This window comes from Spodoptera frugiperda, chromosome 12, assembly GCF_023101765.2.
Source record: "Spodoptera frugiperda isolate SF20-4 chromosome 12, AGI-APGP_CSIRO_Sfru_2.0, whole genome shotgun sequence".
NCBI classification, from domain to species: domain Eukaryota; kingdom Metazoa; phylum Arthropoda; class Insecta; order Lepidoptera; family Noctuidae; genus Spodoptera; species Spodoptera frugiperda.
Window position 1 is genome coordinate 2449464 of NC_064223.1, and position 18529 is coordinate 2467992.

The window sequence follows — 18529 nt, forward strand, 5'->3', positions numbered from 1 at the left end:
ATACAGTTAATCATTGATGATAATTTAACAGACCGCATAGACATTTATCGAAAGCAAATCAAACACAAACATTGCATCTACACGAAATACCTATAAATACTAAACGCAATAACCAAATAAAAATGTTAACAAATTTTAAGTACCCATCACGAATCATTACATAACCTATACGTTAAAACAACAGTTATTCGTTATTACAGTAACTGTTGCACAATAAAACACTGGCTATTAACACGCAAAACGCATAATATTTGTATTTAGAATAGTTTTTATTGTCTGTGCTGTCCAAACGTCAAAACTATTGACATTTAGTAGCCATTTACCCGCGCTTTTTCACTTTCGCTTTTTTTTATTATTGGTGTAATTATTAGTGCTGTCGTTTTATTACCTTTGATGATACAATTTAAGTACATTATTCCGATTTTTTATTTATTAAATAATATAATGCATTTCTTTGGTTTCTTTCTTTTAAGAATCTAATGGTTTGAAAATATCTGACATTTAAAATTTTATTAATACGAAATGCCCACTATTCTTGTTGGTTAACGATTATTACCTAAGGGTGTTTTAGAAAAAAAAAAAATCATTTTTTAAACAGAACATTTTAATTTATTCAATAAAGTAATTTATTAACTGATCTCTAGAATATTACTTACGAACAAAAAAATAATAAACTTTAGCAAACCTTCATCTCTTAACAAAATCACTTCAAATAATTTAATTCAAATAAAGAATATGAAAATGAAAATGAAAACAAAACATTCGTAGTAAACGAAGCCATATTTGCAAAATGGCGTCTATATTTAAATTGAGAACGAAAACAATTCTTTTTTTAAAACATGCATAAAATGGAAATAGATTTTGCTGTGCAAGACATATTCAGGGTCACCAACCGAGCCCTGAGACGACCTTTGATCGTTTATTGAAGTGCCTGCTCAAGATTGTCAACAATCTGTTCAGGATTTATACGTAGACAGAAAATGTATAAAGTTAACAAGTCTATTTCTGTATTATTTCAACGACAACCGATAACACATGGATGGATCGTTGATGTACAAAACGATAGTGCATTTTCAAAAAGATTGATTTTATTTTTTTAACACAGACAATTATTAATATGAATGTCATGGGGATGACTTAATAGGGTAGATGACTAATTTTTATATTAATATCCGTCTTGCACATTATTTTACATTTAGATAGGAAACAAATACTTTCGATCTAAGTATTGTTAGCTCATATAATAAAATAAAAAAAAATGTGTATAATATTTTTTCATTACCTAACTGACGAACTAAATAGATTTTTAATTTTCGTACCCCGTCATCATCCTTATTACCATACACCGTGCATAATTCCACGATTTTCTGACTCCGTATCATTACTGATATAGTTTTCAAGAAAACTTCAATTAAACTTAGCTTTACCCGGGAATAAAAAAATGAGACTAATGTTTTCTTTAAATTAATATAAAAGGGGTTATTAACCGGTTTCAAAACATGCACTTATGTTGATTAATTTGTAGAAACGGATTCTAGAAACTGTTTGCAATGTTAATAATTATTTTCTAAAGCTACATTTTGGCTGCACCCACGCTTAAATCAAATTTTCTTAGATTTTTGAATAGTCTAGATGGAAAGTTCACTTATTTTAAAATAAAGTTAAAATTTGCTGTTTTAAAAGCATTAAAGTAATAGTTTTTCTTTTATAAGTATGAAGAAGATAGGATTAATTTTCGTATGTTTGTTTAGGTATTACCTAAAGCAAAGAACTGGAAATATTAGAAATGAATAAATTAAATAAAATAATAAACGAAAAATAAATATGTTTAATACCGTCTATTGGGAGAAAAAATGTATTTAAGTTCCCAAAAATACTTTTAGACATCTCGTCAAAAGTAACTTATATTTATGTTTTAAAGAAATAGAAAATTATAGTGTCAAAAAGGGTTTTCAAAGAGGTTTTTAGTAAAATTCTCATTACCGGTCACTTTACGTACAAGACTTTTTTCTCAAAGTATTTTATTCAGATTTCATGAAAACGTTGTTTTCTAGAAATCTTGTTTCATGATTGACATGGTAATTAACGTAGTTGTATTATCTAAGAGTAAAAATAATAGTTAAAATATTGTTCAAAAAATATAGAAATTAACATTAATTTTATTTATTTTTTTCAGCCTTCAGTTTTATATAATTTTGGCCGCAATTACAGTAGCATTAGCTTTATTTTCTACAATACATAATATAAATAAAAGATAGAAACTCACGAAAACCTTAACTAAATACGAAAATAATTATATTATTATAAGTACGGTATTTGTATATTCACTTAACAATTTATTAAACTTAAGGATAAACCTGCACATGCACCTCATAATAATCTTAGCATCTTTGCAAATGAACACCAAAAACACACTTTTTCTGAGTCCTAAGTAAACAAGAATATTCTAGAATTATTAATGAACATACGCAACTGAGTACATATATGAGTTTCCCTTAGGCGATTGCAGTGAAGTAGACATTACTTAATACGACGGTCTTGGCTAAATATTGCCGGGTGCGACCGGTCCACGGTTACCTCACACATGATGTTGGAACACCCATGTAACTGAGAGGACTGATCTTGAGTAGGTACAGTGCTACTGGGTTCTATAAGAGATGAGGAGAATAGCAACATAATATGAAATTGGGAATTTATGTCGAAGTGTTACCAAAATGTAGAATTTATGAGATACCGGGGTGTATAAGAAATAGTAAAATATTTGTAAAATGTCAGTTTATGTAAAAATATTATTAAAATATAAAATGTAAGACGTCTAGCGGAAAGCCTAAGTCTGTAACTAAACCCTACAGTAAACTTCATGGTTAATTTCGTCAAATTGTCTTTTTATAAGCATAATTACCTTTAGTACTCAAGGAATAACTTTCGATAAGTAAATCCTACTAAAATAAAATGGACTAATTTGAAAAGGGGAAGAAGTGCATTATGCGATGCAGAGAGTGTGCGTTACTCTTCCCGACAGGAGAAGCCAAGTGAGATACCTATCAATGAGGTTGGCATGATTTAATAATCATGTCAACCTAAATATAGTCGTAAGATTCAACTGTTATTATACCTATGGCATACATCATCATTACCATCAGCTCGTGACAATATTCTGCTGGGTTATAGGATCCTCTACATAAGATTGTATTTCACATAAGAACACAGTTTATAAAGGTTCAGATTTGTCAGAAAGCTCAGTTAGTGCTGATCTTTCGGCCACATAAGTAACTAATGATAAAATGATGTTAATGTAGGTATATTGAAATTATTATAATTGAACACATAATGCTTACAAATGACAGGTAATTTCTCCAAGTCTAGACGGAATGTACATAAGTTATAAAGAAAAGTAGAAAGCTGTTATAATGTGAAACAGTTCATTCTATAAACTTTAGTTTCCTGTTCAAGTTGTGAAGTCAACGAACGTATAACTTGAGCATAACTTAGAAATGTACGTGTCAACTTGAAACCTGTCGCTAATACAAAATAGTTTATTTATGATATGATTTTACATCGAAATTAATGTTAATATTTGGAAGAAATTCTGTCAAACTGTATTTTTGCTTTGCCGTTATTGGAATATTTAATGAAGAATTTATAATATCATGTGTCTATATATTCATATTTAGAGCTGCGGACAATATAAGATGTTACCGGACCTCCGGCTCAAAGCAGGAGAAGGAACGGGGTGGTTTTTAGTCAGTAAGAGTCTAACATTCCCTCTCGCCTCACTCAAGGCGGGAGAAAAAGGTGGATGATAGTACCCCCTCAAAAAAAAAAAAAATGCATCTACACATATTGTTGCACAAAATATACATGTTTTTACCTCCCAAAACATTATTTAAATATCCAAATATTTTTGCTGTTATTTACAGCAAAAAAATAAACCTTTTACCACTTTTTCCATATACCTTCAACACAAAAAAAATCTTGCAACAATCCCATAACAGCATAATAACTAATAACAATTAAGACTTTAAAACTTAAACACTTTAAAAATATCATTACCCTCTTATAAATACCTCGTAACATAACATAACATAAGTTCATAACACGTTAGATAATATGAACAACACATAAATGAACGTGAGTGTTGTAAAAGTAATAAGGAAACGGTTCCCTCAATATCTTCGGTCAGTTTCCTCTCATCTGCAGACCACGGAGGAGCCACTTTCACTGAGCTAAGTTCTATAGATGACATAACTTGACTAGTAATATAACCTTTTTACACTCATACATGAGGTTTTGTTACATATCATAAGTCTATTACGAGTTTGTCAATGTGTGGGTAGATGCAGAAGATATTTTTTTTTAAATATAGACTTTTAATATTTAGTATACTGCGTTACCGGGTTTAGAAAAATAAAATTTAATTATGTTCGAGAGATTTAAAAAAATATATTTATTTATAGTTTAGTTTTTTACATAATCAAAATTTTTATCGCACATTGACGCACGCAGTCGTTTTTCTTTTCTTGAATCTTGATTATGCTAATGCATATTATTGTCGTGGTTTTTATTTGACGATACATTCCATGCATTAAGCTTGCAGTAAAAATTTACTTTATTAATTTTATATCTCAATATGAAGGTACCTAAGTAATAATTCCATAAACCGGCCGTACTGCTAGAATTTTCTATAAATAGAATAACTAATCGATAACGTGTTTTACCAGAATTTAATTATTTCATATTTATATGTAATTAATTTTATTAATTATGGCAGATCTCGTTACAGTTAAATCGTAATCGAAGTCGCAAAAAATAAAATAGAAAAAGTTTTCTTAATTTTTTTAGAAAACTTAAAACAACGAATCAATTAATTTAACCAGTAATCAGTAACAAAAATAATAAAAAAAGAAAAACTTACGCGTAAAAAGATCCGTCACCGTTGACAACACACACTTTAAGAAAAAAAAAATGTTCGAATTATAAAAAAAAACCGTTTCAAATATGGCGTCTGTTACGGGCGCGTTCGCGAGATACAACTGCGGAATCGTCGCCGGCGCAGGTGAATGTGCACGTCACACCACCACTCTTGTTTCGCAGCCTATTAACCGATTATGGATGCACCCTCTTTTCATTAAAAACTCAAGTTTTAAATGCCCTTTTTAATTTACCAGGATAATACCACTTGTTATGTATGTACATTGAACTTTACCTATTTGAATGGACGATTGTTTCTCGCGATGCGTCTTCCATTTTTATTAAGCTTACTTTATGCGTTCGTAAGTTTTGTCGTTTATTGTTACTAACCGTGTGTCTTTGGGATAAAGCCCTTGAGTAAAATAATATGAGAACAGAACTTTTAAAAGTAAAAAATATTTTATAATCCATCCATAAAATCTATTGTGAACTATTAAGGGAATATGATTTTAGACAGTCTAATCTTGAATCTATGAGCGGTTTATAAAATTGAATTTTTGGACAAAAATATTTTTCTATTTTTTAACAATAAACTGTGTATTTCAAATAAAATTCGTTTATATAAAAATAGTAGGTACCCTGCTGGTACATAATGTCAATGTTATCTTTTATAGACCCTATTTCTTCAAGTATCGAAAAAGCTTATCACTTGCTAAGTATATTTATTTTATCAAAGAAACTTTTTAATACGGCCAGCTGATCCATCAAACTCGTAGACAAATTATTTTAGAAAATGAAAGTACATACGTACGAGTAAAGTTTACTGTTCTTAATGTTGGCATTTCGCAAAAACTTCACGGTTTATGAACAGGATGATAAATGACATTCATAGTACAGGCAGCATATCAACATACACCACACTGTAATATTTTACAAGGGATTTCCAACTTAAACCTTTTGTGATAAAGTTGAAAATTGGTTAAAAATATTTGTTTGATGAGTATAGCTTGATGTGCGTGGCTATGAGAACTGCACTATGTTTAATTGTATGTTATTATTCAAGCTACCCTTCTATTTCATTGCTCAATGATAGAAGTTGTTCGTTCGCATTGTACGCGAACTTTCTTTCTTTTGATTTATGACTTTCTAGAGGACTTTGGTTTTCGATTGTGATTTATTGTTGCCATTTGTTAATTACTTCATTGTTAATGGAAGTGGTTTATCTTATCAGCTATTTTACAATATTAATTGTAATCCGGAGTTGCGGATTACCTATCGGGTTTACCGGGGCCCTGGCTCTAAACGCAGGAGTAGAAACGGAGTGGTTTTTAGTCTGACACTCCCTCTCGCCTTGTCCAAGGCGGGAGAAGTCATTGAATGATTAATTTATATTTATTACTAGCTGACCCGGCACACTTCGTATCGCCTCAAACATATTTTTGTCACTTAGACTATTAAATATATTTCTACCTTGGATTTCTACAAATAATTTAAGACCAAAATTAGCCAAATTGGTCCAGCCGTTCTCGAGTTTTAGCGAGACTAACGAACAGCAATTTATTTTTGTATATAGAGCAGATTGAATGATGTATATAACTGAATATCGCAAAAAATGTCTCTTAGATTAATTAGCCTCTCAACCGTCGATACCTACCTACATAAAATATTCTTAAGAAATGACCATAACACAGCCACTTAACGCAGATGCAACCTGCAGACAGATCTTGTCAAGTAAACAGGATAAAAGTCACCCGATGTCCCTTTTCAAAAACCTGTATCACTAGTCTTTTTTCACAAAACGTCTACATGACGGAAATAAATAAATATGTTAATGAACATTTCAACTTGTAGCAACCTGTTCGGTGCCTTTGAATCATCAGACATGTCAGGAATGTCGATTACCCTTCAGGGGAACTGGAGACAATGGGAGAAGTGGTGTCATTCACCGACCTTCGCTGCGGATCCTCAAGGTTGTGGCAACAATTAGTACCATACAATAACTGTACATATTATATTTAAAGAATTCGTAATGTTTACTTTTAAGTTGTTAAAAAATATATATTACTTAACTTGCGTATGTTTTCGTACTATCTTCGTTAGTTTATCATCATCATTATCAGCCCATGAGTAGCCACTATTGACCAAATGCAAGAGACCTCTCACGAAGAAAAATGGAGCAGATCTTTTCCTTCACCCTTTATCAGTGGTGTCTAAATAAACATAGAGAGTACATCCAACTCGGAAAAAGTCACATCATGGTACTTGCCGTTGGTAGGTTTCAAACCCGCGTCCTCAAGAATGGGTGTCTTAAACCCCCAAGGCATCACGACATATTCTTTTGTTAGTCTTTGGATTGAATCGATCTCCTAACTTTTTTGTCTATTTAGTACTACCTAAACCTAAGGTTCAAATTAATGTAACATTTCTCTAAGCATGATTTCCCTAAAGGAAAGGTAAACAAATGTGTTATTTATTTATATGAATGTACAATGTAATAAACTTTTCCTTGTTATCTCATTAGTCCCTTGTAGAAAACACGTTTCTAGTTTGCGCACTATTATGATAACTTAATCCCAGTAGAATTATTTATCTTAATTTTTAAGTAGTCAACAAACCCTGGTGCTATTTTAAACTGGAAAGTTTGTGCGAGTTAATATGAATGTGTAATTAACAGCTTTAGAAAGACGTCATCGCTGGTGCATTGTTCGCCCTGCACCCTTAGGGCATTTTAAAATAAAACAACATTTTAGTTACCTTAAAACCTTGTAGGATATAACCTTTTTAAAAAGCTGACAATGCACCTGTGACTCCTCTGGTGTTGCGTGTGTCCATGGGCGGCGCTGATCGCTTACCATCAGGTGACCCGTCTGCACGTTTGCCACCTATTCCATAAAAAATAAGATATGTTACAGTGAGTGAAAGAATGTGTAAAATAGTAAAAGTTACAAGTAAAACTCAGCTAAAGTTCTAAGAAAAATTACATAATTGTTACGAAGTAATTATTTCTTCTTTTAATAACATTGTCGTCACCCAAGAATATCAATTGACTGATATTTTTATTATGGCAGTGTGAACAAAGAGAGCTTGTGAAAAATATTATTTGCACAGATTTGTTCGCGACTTTCTTCAGGAAGAACCACTATATAAGGTGTTCTAAATGTATCTGCCACGGCTTTAGTGGGAGGTAGTGTTGTGTTTGAAGATTACAATAGTAAATATAAATTATTGATTATGAGTATTTTTTTATTACGATTGAAGTCAATGTTTATTTAACTCCTTTATGTTCTCAAATTGAATTAACTAGTCCGGGGTACGAAATTTCTTCACTATTGTAATCGTCGAACACGACACTATCTCTCATTAAAGCCGTGGCAGATACTTTTGGAACGCCCTATGTATTTTTACACACAGAAAGCTAGAAAAAATAACTGAATTTAAGGTAGACTAACATTTCGCCTGACGAAGTGATATATTTACATGATTATAAATTAGGTTCATGCCTTTATTAAATAAAACGGTGCCCTGAAATAAATCTGTTTGTGTGGATGTGTGTCATTCCAAATGGAATGAAGCTAATTCTATTTGGACACGCGTATGAATAATGTGATGGGAATGAGTTACATGGATTCATTTTGATGAATATAATATTTAGCTAGATTTAGAAGTCTTGTAATGCGTAGTTAGGTTTTGAATTAAGTGCGTTATTTTTTTTGTGATAAGTTTAAAGTTTTTATATTAACCTTTACTTTGTGCGCGCTTTAAAACCCATATAACTTGTTGAATTTTTATTAAATTATTCTTTACATACTTATATGTGATAAGTATTTCAGTAATTTCGACTGAATTTTATGTGTCAATCATTGAGAGGATTTTCCACAAAATATGACAACGAGTAAATGCAACGTGGTAGACAACAGTCAGATAGATACGTATAAATATAATATACCCCACATGTACATCCAAAGTCCACTACATACACCTATCATTCATGGAAAAGTACTAAATGACTATGAACCAAAAACCATTAAAACAGAACTTGTTTTGTACACTACACCTATGCTATTAATAGTCAGTTTGCAACAACAACACTTGATAGTACTACGGTGCAGTTTCGACACAGAGCTAAATCAAGCATCGCCCAGTTTAGCAGTTACAAAAGACAAAGCATGAATGTACTACGAATTGATTTTATTTACATACGTACTTAGGTACAGTCAGGTGCATTAGTATGTTGCCGATTTAAGTTTTCTTATATTTTTATTATACAGGTAGGTTGTTTAGTAAGATTTGTTTCGGTACTGTTTATTTTGGTGATTTTAGCTAGAATTGTAAATATTTATACTATGTAGATGAAGATCATGAACTAGATAAATATGGTAAATACTCTGCACTAAAGAACTAAACTTAGTTCTAAAATATCTACTATTGTTCCTATATTTATTTATTTATTTATTTATTTATTAAGTGTCACCAACATAAATACAGCAATATTGCACAATAAAAATAACAGTTACATACAAACTAACTTAGGCTTATCTGTTATATTTGATTGAGATTATTGTGGTTGTTCATTATATTTAAGGGTTCAAGTAAAAATTATATGGATAGGAAGATCTATAGAAAACATTAAAACTTAAAGACATATGATTTATAGGCATAAGAAAACAGTCGCAAAATAAAAGAAAGTCGAGTAACAATTTTGCCGCGGACTGTACTTGAAACACATCTGATGCAACACATAGACACCAATGATTTAACAGTCCGTGCAAAAATGTTCTAAATGAAAAATGGACGTGAATTTTAACACCTGAGTTATTTGAAGATTTTGTAACATACGTAAATTGCTTGAAGTATTTCGAGATGGAATTATAAAAACAAATACACATACGCATGTAAAAATAAAAACAAATAAACTCTAGGTGTGGGAGAGCCATGCTTCGGCACGAAAGGGCCGGCTCGACCGGAGTGATACTACGGCCTCACAGAAAAGCGACGTGAAACAACGCTTGCGTTGTGTTTCGTTGTGTGAGTGAGGTTACCGGTAGCCCAATTACCCCCCTTCCCAATCTTCCCAATCTCCGATTTCCGCAACTACCCTTAAATTCCTAACCCCCAAAAGGCCGACAACGCACTTGTAACGCCTCTGGTGTTTCAAGTGGCCATAGACGGCGGCGATTGCTTACCATCAGGTGATCCGTCTGCTCGTTTACCGGCTTATTCCATAAAAAAAAACTCATAGACTCGCGGCTCCCAATCGTGTGACCAAAAAATATGTTAATGAACACCAAAAATAATTAAAAGGTACCACTAATGATTTTGACTTTTAAAATCTATCTTCGTCACTATTAATGAAACGCCAAAATAATATAATAAAATCAGATCTCCCATTTCAAATGAATATTCATTAAAATGGAAAATGGAAAATTTCAATTCAATACAGACAGTTTTGAGGAAAATTTTCCTTTTGTATTTTCTAATGAAATGTATACAAAATAAACAAGGATGGTATTTCATTAAGTTTCTAAAGTTATTTTGTTTTACTGTCGTGGATGATTAAATGCGGTGAGGGCTCCTCACTCAAAGCATCCCACACTAATCAGCCTTAATGGGGGACCTGCATAAAGGGACTAAAATATCACAAATATTAAATACTTTAGTGAAATTAAATTTTATATCGTGCTCTTTTCTCTTCCAAGATGTTGGTAGTGGGTGTAGATATGTTCCTTTCATCTTTTCTTAATGCATATGATTAATATACGAAAGTTTTATTAGATCATTTTTATTTTGCGAAAGTATATATGACAGAGCTGTTGTATTGACTTCGTCGGAGATTCATTGACAAGGAGTTAGTCACTCTAGATTATATAATTTGTCGTAGTATTAATATAATTTGTCGAATGCTAGTGTCCATTCCATTCTATATACATACAGGTTTATATCTAGTGGTTTATATTAACTAGACCGACTAGTGTTTAAACGCCATTTGTCTAGAAATACAGAAACGGAGTTTTGTGGATACTAGCTAGACTACACCTCCGCTCGTGTGGATTTTGTGACTTTATTTTCTAAAATAAAAGTAGCCTAAGTTACTTAGTACCTTCGTGCATCAGCTACCTGCGAATAAAAGTCCCGTCAAAATCGGTCCACCCATTTCAGAGATTAGCCGGAACATTGACAGACAGATAAATAAAAAATGGTATTTTGGTATATGTATCGTAGGTATGTATGTATATTCATATGCATGTAGTAAAAAGCGGTTATATCAATATTACAAACAGACACTCCAATTTATTTATTAGTCTAGATGTAGACTAAAATAATGTTCTATTGGAACATGTGATCAGTATAAGAAAGAAAAGTTGTTAAACAACTATATAATTAAATTAGAAAATAATATTTAAAGACACATAACGACTACTTCGTATAAAGACACATATATTATCTGCCTACCCAAAGGTCAGTAAACTAGCAAAATGATCAAAGGAGTATATCGTAAGTGACCCGGTTGTGGCCACTTTAAGAATTTTGTCGACTTTGAGGCTTTCTTAACTTATAGTTTTAGTTATCACGAACATATTTCTTGTAAAAAGTCATTTAACATGTATTAACCTTGCCTAAGAAAACCCTTTTTTTAAAGAACGTCTAATAGAAAAATTACTGTATAAGAAAGAAAAAAAAAAAAGGGAGTTTGTGCCATTTTTGGCCAGATTCGTGCCATTTGTGGCCACGGTCGTGTGCCAGTTCTGGCCATCAAAAAATACAATAAAAGTAATCAAAATTTATTTATTAAATTGGACATTTTACAAACAATGGTTTTTATTTAGTTTGGAAAATATGAAATATTATTACTTCACTTGAATTTAACTTACAAATAAGGAGATCAACATTTATATGACGTTGGTAAAAGCTGCAAAGTAAACTGACCTCCCCTTTGTGTGAAGGCAATTTATTGCATCTCTGAAAATGAAAAATATGTATTTGTTGATATGTAAAGCCAAGGAAAAAAAGCCACGATAAAATAAAGGGGAAGAAGTCGGGTGTCTATGTACATTAGTTTTGGCCAGCCATGTGGCCAAAGATGGAGAAATTCATAATTTTGTCTCCATTAGTGGCCACCTTCTAAAAACCTCACTTCAGAAACATATGGCGACAAAATAACTTTAGTTCCACTTAGACAATATATTCTTCATGTAGTATTAACATAAACATCCAAACAATAAGCAAAGATTTAAAAAATAAAAACCAAATCCTCACCCGCTCGCCTTAGCCTTTTTGTTAAGATCTTAACAATTTCACCCTCAACTAAAAAGAATGACTTGTTGCATCGAAGTGAAGTTTGACACATCAAAGCTGCCAACGGTATTAGTGTCTCCAATATTCAATATTTTAAATACTGTACATAACAGAGTAATTTATTTGTCCATGCCTTAGTTATAAATATTTGAAGGTCCAAATGGCCACAAAGGGGTCGATGGCCACAACCGGGTCACTTGCCCTATTCAGAGAAACGGCTACAGAATGGAAAGGTCAAGTCGGTACCTAAGATAGCACTATATGAGATAGTAAAGTACACTATAACTACAGCCTACCCCATAATTTGTAGACATGAGCTATCATAATTTACGGATCAGGGGAGAAAAAATGGGCGCTGATATAAAAATCACGCTCGTTTATAGCGTAGCGTGGGAATGAGAAAAAATCTTAGTAATATTGCGATTTTAGCCTGTTTATCTGTTTCCTATTGCCTTAAAAACTTTTATAGCTTCTTTTGGGTATTAGACCTATTAATTTAATTTAATAGAAAAACAAACATACATTAGTCAAAACAAATACAAGTCAAGAGTCATTAAATAACCCGCCCCTGATCGTTCCCGGCGCAAAAGTGCCCATAACACTCGCCGCATTGCCTCGCTGAATTGCGATGGCCATCCTTTGCACCAAGAACGACCTGGACCGGGAGTCACCAGTGGCCTCCTCGAGCCTACGACCCAAATCCCCCACAAAACTCTTTGCCTCCGCACTCCAACAGCCCAGAGTCTCCACAGCAACCGGCACAAAATGGTAAAGCTGACCCAAGAGAGCGTACTTAAGCCTTTTTTTAGAACAGGCTTCTTCAGCAGCGGCAGAGGCAGTGTGCATGGTGCGACTCAGGTGACTGGCGGCGACCTATTAATTAAATACCTACTCACATAGAACTTACCATAAGCAGACCTAAATATATCTCCTTCGCAGAAAAACAGTAGAAGGTACTTTATATATTTATACCACACTTTTCCTCAAGATAAACAAAAACAAAATAAGATAAGATAAGGCCGTAACAAACAAACCAGTTTTATATGAACTTGGCAATCCTAACCGAGTCTCAACTGGACCTTGATGCGAGCAATTCTGATCCAATTTTTTTTGCTTAAACAAAATAATTGGTACTCGATAAATGAAGTAATGATCGAACCTAGTCAACTTTCGAAATGCCCTCAATTCGGAAACGGACCAGTCAAAACAAGGTCCATCGATTCCTTCCTTTCTAAATACGTGATAGTCCCATCCCAAGGTCGTCTGATATGTCCACTCAGAATTGTGATGGTGGAACAAGTCATGATGATGGAGCGATTTGGAGTTGTCTGGAGTTTAAGCTTTTATTCTCGGATCAGAATGTGATAGTAATGTAGTTTTAAATGATAAGGTTTTCTTTAAATCACGTTTTCATGCATTGTAGAAAGCAGGAATGTCTTTGAAATGTTTCGTAAATTCAACTTATGCCGAATTTTAAATTCTCAGAGTCAGTATTGTTTAGAAATTTTATGTTAGACTTTATGTATGGGGGACATGACACAATCAAACTGTCTTTTATCTACAACTGTCCGTTTACATGATTTTGTTTATGGGAATGGGAATCAAACAAGCCAACGGACATTATAGCAACACCAGAGGATTAAATTAACTAAAGTTTACATTTTCCACCGCGTATCGTTCACACTTTGAACCAACCAAAAACCATCAAAGTGCTCGCAGAAACTTATAACCGCACCGCTTGGGAGTTTCTCACCATTGTGGCTACAAACGAGCCATTGTGTGCACACCTTGGCCGAAATCTGGCCAGCATGATGATAACCATTATGATCACCAGCTATTCCACATCGCCATGGTCTCAGGAAGTCGGATTCTTTATTAATTAATGGATTCTTGTACTTCAAGAGAGGATAAACATCGTCTCGACGGTGAAGTGTTATGTAAGAATACACAATTCTTACATAAAGCTCATTTGTGTTGTTATAATGTATTTTAAGAGAATGTCACGTTTACTTTTCTTATGAGGTATTAGCAGTTGCAGAGGTACAGTATATAAGTGGATGTTTTGACGCAGTTATGCGAAATGATCCCATTCATACAATGGAGTACTGCGATTTTATTTGCCGTTTTCGACGCTTAAAAATTAGAACAACTCATGTAAAAATAGTTTTACTAATAAAGAAGAAAAGTCTACGCCATTAAATAAAAGACATGGCAAGATAGGACTTGTTATAAAGAGCACATAAAATTACCACTCAAGTCTAACCTTTCAAGTAAACAAGGCTCATATTTGCTTACATAACCGCCTTACTCTCTAACTTAGAAGCTATTATGTCCTACAGGAACATGCCCTTGAACTGCCACGCGAATGTACACCTTAAGAATCTAGATACGCGTTTAACGACTATTTTAAGTGCATCTGTACTACCTGAGCCATTTAGTGGAAAATGTAGACTTTCTTGGAAGTAAATATGTGTAGAAGTTTGATTTTTCCTTTACAGTAAATATTCTATTATGTCCTGGTCGCCCGGAGCACAGCCCGGAGTGCTGGTTCGAAACCTACCAACGGCAAGTTAACTAACTAACGTAACTCACATACCAATGTGACTTTTTCCGAGTTATATACAGTACTTTCTAAGATTATTTAGATACCACTGACAAACGGTGAAGGAAAACATCGTGAGGAAACCTGGGCTTATAATTTCTAATTATAAGTTTTAAATCGCCAACTCGCATTGAGCAAGCGTGGTGATTAATGCTCAAACCTTCTTCTTGCGAGAAGAGGCATTTGGTCAGCAGTAGCCACTTATAGGCTGATGTGAAATATTCCATTGTATAGTTTTTTTAATAATCATTATTTGTTTGAATGCCCAAAGGTGTTTAAAAGTGCACCTCTCCAACATCCGAGGCTTGCACTCAAATCTCATTGCGGTCCATCACCATCTGGAGACCGAGAACCCAACGCTCTTGTTTCTCTCGGAGACCCAGATCAGATGTCCGTCGGACGTATCATACCTGAACTACCCAGGCTTTTCTCTGGAGCACAACTTCGTTCCCCGTGCAGGCGTATGCCTATACGTCCAAGACGGCGTCTGTTACCGGCGTCTCCGAAACTTTGAGGACCCCAGTTTTTCAACCTTGTGGATACTGGTGGACACAGGCATAGAGAAAATCCTCTATGCCTGTGTCTACCGGTCGCACAGCGGAGATTTGGAGACGACCAGATTAGCTCAACACCTTGTGGAGACGGCGGATGCGGCTCGGCAGAGGTACCCTTCGGCCCAGTTGGTGTTACTGGGGGACTTTAACGCTCATCACCAGGAGTGGCTGTTCCCATACCAGTGCACTGACCATGCTGGGAGGGAAATGCGTAAGCTTGCGCTAACGCTTGGCCTGACCCAGCTGGTCCAGGAGGCCACAAGGGTGCCCGATGTCGACTCGCACACTGCCAACTGCCTAGACCTTCTGCTGACAACTGATCCAGACAGCTACTCGGTGTCAGTATCTTCACCCTTGGGTAGCTCTGACCACTGTCTGGTGAAATCCGTATCCACGTACTCCCCACCGGATCCTTGTCCCAGAGGATCTCGGCGGATGTGGCGGTACAAGTCAGCAGATTGGGATGGGATGCGATCCTTTTTTGCATCCTATCCTTGGCGGCCTGTCTGCTTCTCTACTGAAGGCCCGTCAGCTTGTGCGGATGCCATAACAGGGGTGTTGCGTCAGGGCATGGAATACTACATTCCATTCTCTGACGCGACATCTTTCGGTGGGACTCGTCCATGGTTCGATGCCGACTGCAGACGTGCTGAAGCGCGAAAGCATGCGGCATACTTGGCATGGGCGGATGCCAGGCGTCGTAAGGCTGACGACACTCTTCAGAGGAAGAGAGCCTATAACAGGGCTGCCAAGTCATGCAAAAAGGCATTACGGATGGCCCGGTTCAACCGCATTGGCCGAATAGGGAACAAACTGGCTTCTTACCCAGCGGGTAGTAAAGCATTCTGGTCCCTGGCCAAGGCGGTTGAATCGAACTTCTGCCGCCCTTCACTCCCACCTCTCCTGGGGCCTAACGGGACGCTGGCACACACCGCGGTAGAGAAGGCAAACCTGTTTGCTTCTCTATTTGCGGAATCTTCACGTCTTGATACTGGTGGCGCTATACCTCCTTCTCTAAATAACGTATGCGAGACGAAAATGTCGAAAATTCGCATCCGACAGAAGGAGGTGTATAAGACGTTGCGTAATCTCGACGTGAACAAGGCCAGTGGCCCCGACGGAATCCCGGCCGTGGTTTTAAAAACCTGTGCGCCTGAGTTGTCTCCAATCCTGACACGCCTGTTTCGACTTTCCTTGGAGACTGGTCAAGTGCCGGTTGCATGGAAGCTGGCCAACGTGCAGCCTGTGCCCAAAAAAGGTAGTCGTGCCGACCCTAACAATTACCGACCAATCTCGGTCACGTCCATACTCTGTAAGAGTATGGAACGTGTACTCAACAACAGGCTCCTGGCATACCTTGAAGGTAACGACCTCCTCAGCGATCAGCAGTATGGGTTTCGCCGCAACCGATCCACTGGGGACCTTCTTGCGTATGCCACCCACATTTGGAGCGAGGCCATCGAGAAGCACGGGGAGGCAATAGCGGTCTCTCTCGATATATCGAAGGCCTTTGACAGGGTTTGGCACGACAGCCTTATCGGCAAGCTTCCTGCATATGGACTTCCCGCTGATCTGTGCAGATGGATTGCAGACTTCCTGAGGGATCGGTCAATTCGAGTAGTCATCGATGGCTGCTCGTCTGACCAATTTGGTATCAACGCCGGAGTCCCTCAGGGGTCAGTACTTTCAGCAACGCTCTTTTTGCTGCACATCAACGACCTGCTTAAGCCCGGTATCTTTGGGTATGCAGATGACAGCACAGTTGTTGAAAGGTATGTGTCCGATGCGCGGACTAGCGGAACACAGATCCAGTCTCTAAGAGAATCCATGGTCGAACGGTTGAACTCGTCCTTGAAGGCGGTCTCCGATTGGGGTGACGCCAACTTGGTCAAGTTCAACGCTACCAAAACCCAGGCGTGTCTATTCTCTGCCAAACGGAGTCAATTTCCGCTGGCTCCTACTTTCCGAAATGTATCCGTTCCAATATCGGATCATCTAGAGCTTCTTGGCGTAACTCTATCGCCAACGCTAAACTTCGGCTCTTATATAGAGTCGAAGGCGCATCTGGCTGGTAGGAAGTTGGGTATCCTCTCGAAGGTGAGACGGTACTTCACACCGAAACAACTGCTGAGCCTGTACCAAGCGCAGGTTCGGTCATGTATGGAGTACTGTTCTCACCTTTGGGACGGCTCGGCTAAATGCCAGCTAGATGCGCTCGAACACATTGAAAGGCGTGCCAAGAAGCTCATCAACGATGATGCGCTTGTGGAGGCCCGGCTTCAAAGCCTTGAACACAGGCGCAAGGTCGCAAGCCTTTCCGTTTTTTACCGGATACATTTCGGAGAGTGTGCGGGGGAATTGCACAACTTGATTCCCCCTAGTCCTTTTCATCATCGAACCACAAGACAATCGGCGAGGCGTCACCGCTTCATGGTAGATATCCCACCAACTCGCACGAAGCGCTTCGCTTCAAGCTTCCTTGTGCGAACTGCTAGGGAGTGGAACTTCTTGCCGGAGTCTGTGTTTCCTGATGGGTATAACCTGGGTGTCTTCAAGGCCCGAGTGAATAGGTTGCTTATGGGCAGACGTGCTCCACCGTAGGCCGCATCATCACTTACCATCAGGTGAGATAGCGGTCAAACGTCGACCCATTAAATGTAAAAAAAAAGGTCAAAGTGCTTAGGATCAATCAAATTGTAAAAAGTGAATAGCTTATAGATATTCAAATTCCTGGTAGGACCTTTTATGAAGTCAGGATTTGTATTCCGTGAATAGTTCTCCCAATTAGTTTGTTCCTAGAGAAGAGCGTCTAATCGGTTTTTACTGTTAGATATTGATCCTGGCTTACATTGGAATTAGTCACAGTACTCGGGAATTTATAGAAGGTCCATTTATACAAGAAATGGACTGATAGTATGTAAAATTTAATTTTACGACTGCCGGAAAGGGGTCTCGGGTTCGATTCCCGGGTCGGGCAAAGTATTACTAGGTTTTTTTTCGGCATTTCGGAAATTTCTCAGTAGTAGTTCGCAGCCTGAAATTGTAACCAGTACTTATATGGCAATAGGCTTACATAGGACTTTGACACTTTAACACAAAATGGTGAAAAGTGTGTGTATATTGTAAAGCTGCATTACGTGCCATAATGTGCATATCTGCCTACCCCTTC

At 36.4% G+C, this 18529-nt stretch overlaps 2 protein-coding genes across 3 annotated transcripts in view; both read right to left on the reverse strand.

Moving 5' to 3' along the window:
- Nucleotides 1–5084, reverse strand: part of LOC118262892 (protein obstructor-E) — a 50182-nt gene extending 45098 nt beyond the window's left edge. The window contains exon 1 of the mRNA XM_035574545.2: nucleotides 4916–5084. The gene's annotated coding sequence lies outside the window, so the exon portion shown is untranslated. The remainder of the gene's footprint in view (nucleotides 1–4915) is intronic.
- LOC118263056 (seminal metalloprotease 1-like) overlaps nucleotides 1–18529 on the reverse strand; it is a 418985-nt gene that overhangs the window by 179881 nt on the left and 220575 nt on the right. The window lies entirely within an intron of this gene.